This window comes from Octopus sinensis, linkage group LG14, assembly GCF_006345805.1.
Source record: "Octopus sinensis linkage group LG14, ASM634580v1, whole genome shotgun sequence".
Taxonomy (NCBI): Eukaryota; Metazoa; Mollusca; class Cephalopoda; order Octopoda; family Octopodidae; genus Octopus; species Octopus sinensis.
The window spans coordinates 52936836-52944646 of record NC_043010.1 but is presented as its reverse complement, the minus strand read 5'-3'; the positions used below and the strand labels follow the sequence as shown (position 1 = coordinate 52944646).

The 7811-nt window shown below is 39.0% G+C and overlaps 1 pseudogene; it reads right to left on the bottom strand.

Moving 5' to 3' along the window:
• Positions 1-209: 209 nt before the first annotated feature.
• Positions 210-328, bottom strand: LOC115219579 (annotated as a pseudogene).
• Between the last annotated feature and the right edge of the window lie 7483 nt (positions 329-7811).

Below are 7811 nucleotides of genomic sequence, written 5' to 3'. Positions count from 1 at the left end.
ACAAACACACACACACACACACACATATATACGACGGGTTTCTTTCAGTTTCTGTCTACCAAATCCTCTCACAAGGCTTTGGTCGGCCCGAGGCTATTGTAGAAGACACTTGACCAAGGTACCACGCAGTGGGACTGAACCCGGAACCATGCGGTTCGTAAGCAAACTACTTACCACACAGCCTCTCTTACGCCTATAAAAATGTGTGACGCTTACAGCACCTAGGTTTCCCAAGCAGTCGCCCATCTAAGTACTCACTAGGCTCAGCGTTACTTAACTTCGGTGATCGGACAAGAATCCATGCATTCAACGTAATATGGCCATTTGTAAACCACAGACTACCTTTTTTTTCATTCCAGCAGGTAGTAAAGAAAGTACCGTATGACAGACTAAAAAACAAATATTGCATTGTGCCTGGAACATTCAGACATAATATTTCTAACTCATTCGACAAGAATTTTGCTGATACAAAAACCATTAAAAACAACGAATTTACGCAATTTTAAAATTGTATTAGACAATGTTATCTTACAAATTAAATAGTTTTAGCTTTCATAGTTTACTAATAAATCATTTACACGTTCATTTTCATTTCATTATAAATCACCTTTCATAAACAATCGTTCAAAAGCTTTAGTCATAAATCATCCGAACTATATCATTACACTAATAAATCAGATAACGTTAACTTTCACATTCATTGACGTTTAATGCCGGCCAATTGCTTTACACTTTTCACTTTGTGATCATAAGCCGAAAGTTTACTCACTACTTGTTCTGGCTCTTTGTACTCGTGAGTTCAAGTCTTGTTATGGTCAACTTTGATTTCAGTTTAAAAAAACAAAGCTTCTAGGAATTTGAGAAGTGTTTTGAGCGGCCTCATAAAATCACTTTAAAATATGAAGTATATATTTCTTTACTACCCACAAGGGGCTAAACACAGAGGGGACAAAGAAGGACAGTCAAACGGATTAAGTCGATTATATCGAGCCCAGTGCGTAACTAGTACTTAATTTATCGACCCCCGAAAGGATGAAAGGCAAAGTCGATCTCGACGGAATTTGAACTCAGAACGTAACGGCAGACGAAATACGGCTACGCATTTCGCCCGGCGTGCTAACGTTTCTGCCAGCTGAAATATACTTAATTTGTTTTTCCACAAAATTTATTTGTAAAATAAGGGTGCGTGTCTTACACGCCAGTAAGTCCGTTACGTTTGATAATAAAACTATTTACATTCTCGATTATGTCTTTTGTATCTTTCCATAGTTAAGCTTAATGAGCATAAGTCGATTACCATATTCAACAGTATTGCAAATTTGCGTACATGTGAGTGTATGAATTTTCGGCTTTTCCTTTTTTCTTCTTGGAATCATTAAACACCACTGGAATATTTTTGATTGTAGAGATCTGTTCTATCAAGGCTGACCAAAGTCCAAGTAATAATCTAACGCCATACACTCTATTATCTATACAAACTGGACGCATCGTAACCATTGTTTGGTGACCATTAACTCCTTTCTTTTGTTTCTTCATAACTTTCAGGAAAATGGACAGTTTTTAATGAAATTTTCTATAAATAACTTTCAGATGATGTAGAGTACAATTACATCGGAATTCGATGTAAAAAAAATATTAAAATTGGTGGGCGCGCACATATACATACATACTAGTACACATCACATATATATCTCCAATTTTGGAGATATATATACGATGCGTATCATGAAATTTTGAAAAAAATTGTGTATTAGTGTGTATGTGTGCACACCCACCAATAATTTTTCAACATTAAACTTTGATGAAACTTATTTGTAAAAACATTTCATGAAAAAATAGGCGCAGGAGTGGCTGTGTGGTTCCGGGTTCAGTCCCACTGCGTGGCATATTGGGCAAGTGTCTTCTACTATAACCTCGGGCCGACCAAACCCTTGTCAGTGGTTTTGGTAGACGGAAACTGAAAGAAGCCCGTCGTATATATGTATGCGTATGTATATATATGTGTGTGTGTCTGTATATGCCCCCCCCCAACACCGCTTGACAACCGATGCTGCTGTGTAACGTAGCGGTTCGACAAAAGTGACCGATAGAATAAGTACTGGGCTTACAAAGAATAAGTCCTGGTGTCGATTTGCTCGACTAAAGGTGGTACTCCAGTATGGCCGCAGTCAAATGACTGAAACAAGTAAAAGAGTAAAAAATATCCAATTTTCTGAAAGTTATGAGGAAACAAAGTCGTATGGAGGAGACACGCTTGTGTATGTATGTCAAAAATTTAAAAAATTATAAATATAAAAAAAATAATCGTTTACTATTGTCTTGGATCCCCGAACCTCGAGAAACAGCTGTTGGACTTATAACACCTGTATTCCACCCCTTTAATTTTCTCTGTCGTTTGTACCCTGTGTTAGTCGCATCTTTTAATATAAATTTGTATTTATACTTAAATATTTATCGTCTGAAAGTCCCCAGCTTTTGTGTTCTTTCATTTTGCATGAATACATATATACATATTTTGTATTTCATCCCCAAACCGTTATATTTAATGTATCTAATTTGTGTCTGGGGAGAGTAATTTTCTTTTTGTGTCTTATAATGTAACACACTCAAGGCTATTGAAAAGGTTGCAAGACGCAACGAAAATTTTAGGAAAATAAAAAGTAAGAATCAGAAATATTAAATTTCTGAATCTCTCATAGAGATATGTACGGTGGTGGGGCGATAGAATGGTTGTATACTGTCAATCTAACGTGAACGTGACAGTAGGGGGTTACACCACCGCTGTTTAGCCCTAGGAGAAGTAAGAAATAAGTGGAAATTTTACCGGTGAGTGTGTTACATTATAAGACACAAAAAGAAAATGACTCTCCACAGACACAACAGAATATGCTTCAACACACGAACTCATTTAAAGAATCTTGCAAACCAAATCCAAAAACGAAATATCTAATTTGGTTATCTGCATAATTGCCTCTAAAGATAAATAAATATATAAATAAATAATAGACACTGTAGTCCTCAATACAGCCAAACAGAGACAGGATGGCTGATGCTGAAAAGCTTTCGGTCACAGATCTGTTCGCTCAGAGCTGGTCCGAGGCGAAAGAACGACATAGATGAAAGCTAAAATTTAAGACACATGGATATTCGCTTTTAGACGTGGACATATAACTATGTGATTGTTTGGCTTGGTATAAATTGCTGCTAAATCTCTTTTAAATTACAGGTTACTGTCCCTTGTATATAGACAAAAAAAAAAAAAAAAGAGAGAAGGTTGTGTATGGTCGCAGCTGGCAAACTTTTTTTATCATAGGTCTATTTGATCACGGCTGACCTGGGTTTAAACAAGAACGGCAAACCACATTGCGCCAACACTTAACACACTCTCTCACACAAAGAGACATTTACATAGACACAACCACTGGCCGACCGTATGTGTGCGTATAAATAAATATGTGTAGCCTTCCAAAGAACTAACCGTTACATATGTATAATACACACACATACTAGCTGTATCGCCCGGCGTTGCTCGGATTTGTTTCGACCCTTTAGAATTGGAATTTTTGAAAAGTAAAAAAATTTGCATTATGTAGCTTGTTATTCTCTTTAAGTGAACATTTTCCTGGTTGAAATACACCGAAAAATGGCGACACAGCAGTCAAAATATCGTAAAAAATAGGGATTTATATTTTTAAAAAAGCACCTTTTTGATGTAAATAATTTTTGCTCTTAACATGGTCTGGTTTGAATTTTTTTCTTCTACAGAATGAAGAGTAAGCCTTCTTCTATCATACTCTCAATTTTGGTCAACTTGCACCGCAGGGTCTCGGAGGAGATAGTGTTAGTTGAAGGCTACCAAACCTGCCACACACAGACAACTTCAACTTTATATATATAAGCGTATGTGTGTACAAACATATAAGCTGAAAACTATATATATATGTATATGCTTGTGTGTATAATCATTGATGTATGTGCGTATAAGCATAAAATATATGCATACATTCACACACACACATATATACGTGTGTAAACATATATGAATGCCCTTAATATAAATAAATATATTTATAGTGATTAATTAATAAATTTTTTACTTTATTAGGTTTTTTCACGTTAACTACTTGATAAATTCTTATAAAGATTTTATCATATATAAAATATATATACATATCTGAATGCGTGTATAACATGTATACAGAAAATTATACACGTATATACAACGCCATCACACACACAAACTTATATACACCATATAGATACACTCATTCACACGCACAAAACGTCTGTCGGCGGGCGGGATAAAGTTGCGACGTTGAAAGAAAAAAAAGTAGTCAAAATAGTTGCTCTACGCATGCGCACAAAACTTTAAAACTTTTCCTTTTGTCCGCTGCCCACTGTGATTGTTAACGCAGCCGTGTGCTTGGTTTGGCGCATTGTTTTCTGTCACGTAGCCTACGTTCCCCCCTCCTCCCTCTTTGCAACTACCCTAGATCTCCCTCTGCCTGCCCATCCTCTCTCTTTCTCCGGGTGATTAGCGTTTAGTAGAAGAAAACCATCTGCCTATGCACAATCGTACGCAGATATAAAATACATAAGCTCTATCTATCTATCTATCTATCTATCTATCTATCTATCTATCTATCTATCTGTCTGTCTGTCTGTCTGTCTGTCTGTCTGTCTTTATCTATCTATCTATCTATCTATCTATCTATCTATCTATCTATCTATCTATCTTTATCTATCTATCTATCTATCTATCTATCTATCTATCTATCTATCTATCTATCTATATATATATATATATATATATATATGTACGTACGTACATGTGATTGTACATACATACATACATACATACATAAATGCATATATTTAAATAAATATAAATTGCAATTGAAGCGTATTCAGTTCGTTATTGATCTGGTTTTCTTCATTCGATATAGAATAACAGAGAGAGAGAGAGAGAGAGAGAGAGAGGAGAGAGAGAGAGAGAGAGAGAGCGAGAGGGAGAGAGAGAGAGCTTGTCTAATTTTAACATGCAGTCCTTTCTTTGTACTGTCAAAAGGTCGAGACCCCTCTCTGTCTCTCGCGTATGTGTGTAAACATTACAACAATTTAAATATATATATACTCTTTTACTCTTTTACTTGTTTCAGTCATTTGACTGCGGCCATGCTGGAGCACCGCCTTTAGTCGAGCAAATCGACCCCGGGACTTATTCTTTGTAAGCCCAGTAATTATTCTATCGGGCGTCTCTTTTGCCGAACCGCTAAGTGACGGGGACGTAAACACACCAGCATCGGTTGTCAAGCAATGCTAGGGGGACAAACACACACACATACACACACACCACCACATATATATATATATATATATATATATATATATATATATATATATATATATACATATATACGACAGTCTTCTTTCAGTTTCCGTCTACCAAATCCACTCACAAGGCATTGGTCGGCCCGGGGCTATAGCAGAAGACACTTGCCCAAGATGCCACGCAGTGGGACTGAACCCGGAACCATGTGGTTGGTTAGCAAGCTACTTACCACACAGCCACTCATATATATATGCAAGAAATAATTTTTGTCTCTTTTTATGAAACAAAAGGATTTATAGGACTTCGAAAAAGAAGTGCTGAGTGGCTGTGTGGTAAGTAGCTTGCTTACGAACCACATGGTTCCGGGTTCAGTCCCACTGCATGGCACCTTGGGCAAGTGTCTCCTGCTATAACCTCGGGCCGACCAAAGCCTTGTGAGTGGATTTGGTAGATGGAAACTGAAAGAAGTCCGTCATATATATGTATATATATGTGTTGTGTTTGTCCCTCCCCACCATCGCTTGACAACCGATGCTGGTGTGTTTACGTCACCGTAACTTAGCGGTTCGGCAAAAGAGACCAATAGAATAAGTACTAGGCTTACAAAGAATAAGTCCTGGGATCGATTTGCTCGACTAAAGGCGGTGCTCCAGCATGGCCACAGTCAAATGACTGAAACAAATAAATGAGAGATAAAGAAACATTGATCATAGAGCAAACATCAAATTCGAGTCAACGACTTTATATATTACACCATACCTGTAAACATTCGATTATATATAAATACTAGCACTATAACCTGGCAACGACGAGTCATAATGCTAGTGCATGCATATACAGATGCGTGCGTGCGCACATACACGCGAGTACTGTCCAAACCTCCGACCAATCACATACAGCTAGCTGGCATTCAATTGGCGTATCAAGTTTTGGGCATTTTGATTGGGTTTTGGATAGAAAATTCACAAAAAGTAGTCACTTCTATTGATTTTTTTAATGGCTTTGCGGGGTGACTGGGGAAATGTAAAGATGTGTACGACCACCCTTGGACGGTTTTGAATGACCATAGAAAGTGCGAGCCCTCTAACTGAAAAATTGTGGATTTGTATAAAGGACACACACGCAGACATTTTGCCATTTATATATAGAGAGATTATCATGGTTCTTAAACATATAAAGTATACTCTCTTTCCTCTTTTACTTGTTTCAGTCATTTGATTGTGGCCATGCTGGAGCACCCCCTTTATTCGAGCAAATTGACCCCACGACTTATTCTTTATAAGCCTAGTACTTATTCTATCGGTGTCTTTTGCCGAACCGCTAAGTTACGGGGACGTAAACACAACCGCATGTTGAGGGGCAAACACAGACAAACATATACACACACATACAATATCATCATCATCATTTTCATCATCATTTAGCATCTGCTTTCCATGCTAGCATGGGTTGGACGGTTCAACTGGGGTCTGGGAAGCCAGAAGGCTGCACCAAGACCAGTCTGATCTGGCAATGTTTCTACGGCTGGATGCCCTTCCTAACACCAACCACTCCGTGAGTGTAGTGGGTGCTTTTTACGTGCCAACGGGGCTAGCAAATGACCACGGTCGGATGGTGCACGGGGGCCAGGCGAGGCTAACAACAGCCACAATCGGATGGTGCTTTTAACATGACACCAGCGATGGGCTTCTTTCAGTTTCCGTCTTCCAAATCCACTCACAAGGCTTTGGTTGGCACGAGGCTATAGTAGAAGACAAAAAGCTGTCTTTTCATTGAAATCTTGAGTCTGCAATATACTTTTGTTGGCACTCCGTCAGTTGCAACGACGAGGGTTCCAGTTGATCCGATCAACGGAACAGCCTGCTTGTGAAATGAACGTGCAAGTGGCTGAGCACTCCGCAGACATGTGTACCCTTAACGTAGTTCTTGGGGAGATTCAGCGTGACACAGAGTGTGACAAGGCTGGCCCCTTCGAAATACAGTTACAACAGAAACAGGAAGAAACAGAGGGAGAAAGTTGTGGCAAAAGAGTACAGCAGGGCTCACCATCTCTCCCTGCTGGAGCCTCGTGGAGCTTCAGGTGTTTTTGCTCAATAAACACTCACAATGCCCAGTCTGGGAATCAAAACCATGATCCTAAGACTCTGAGTCTACTACCCTAACCACGGGGCCATTGCGCCTCCACAGTCTGCAATGTAACCATGGATAATTCAAAATAATAATAATCATCATCATCGTTTAATGTCCGTTTTCCATGCTAGCTTGGGTTGGACGTTTCGACCGGGGTCTGGGAAGCCAAGAAGCTGCGCCAGGCTCCAGTCTGATCTGGCAGTGTTTCTACGGCTGGATGCCCTTCCTAATGCCAACCACTCCGTGAGTGTAGTGGGTGCTTTTTACGTGCCGCCGGCACAGAGGGCAGAGGAGGCTGGAAAACGACCATGATCGGTTGATGCTTTTTTACGTGTCACCGGCACAGAAG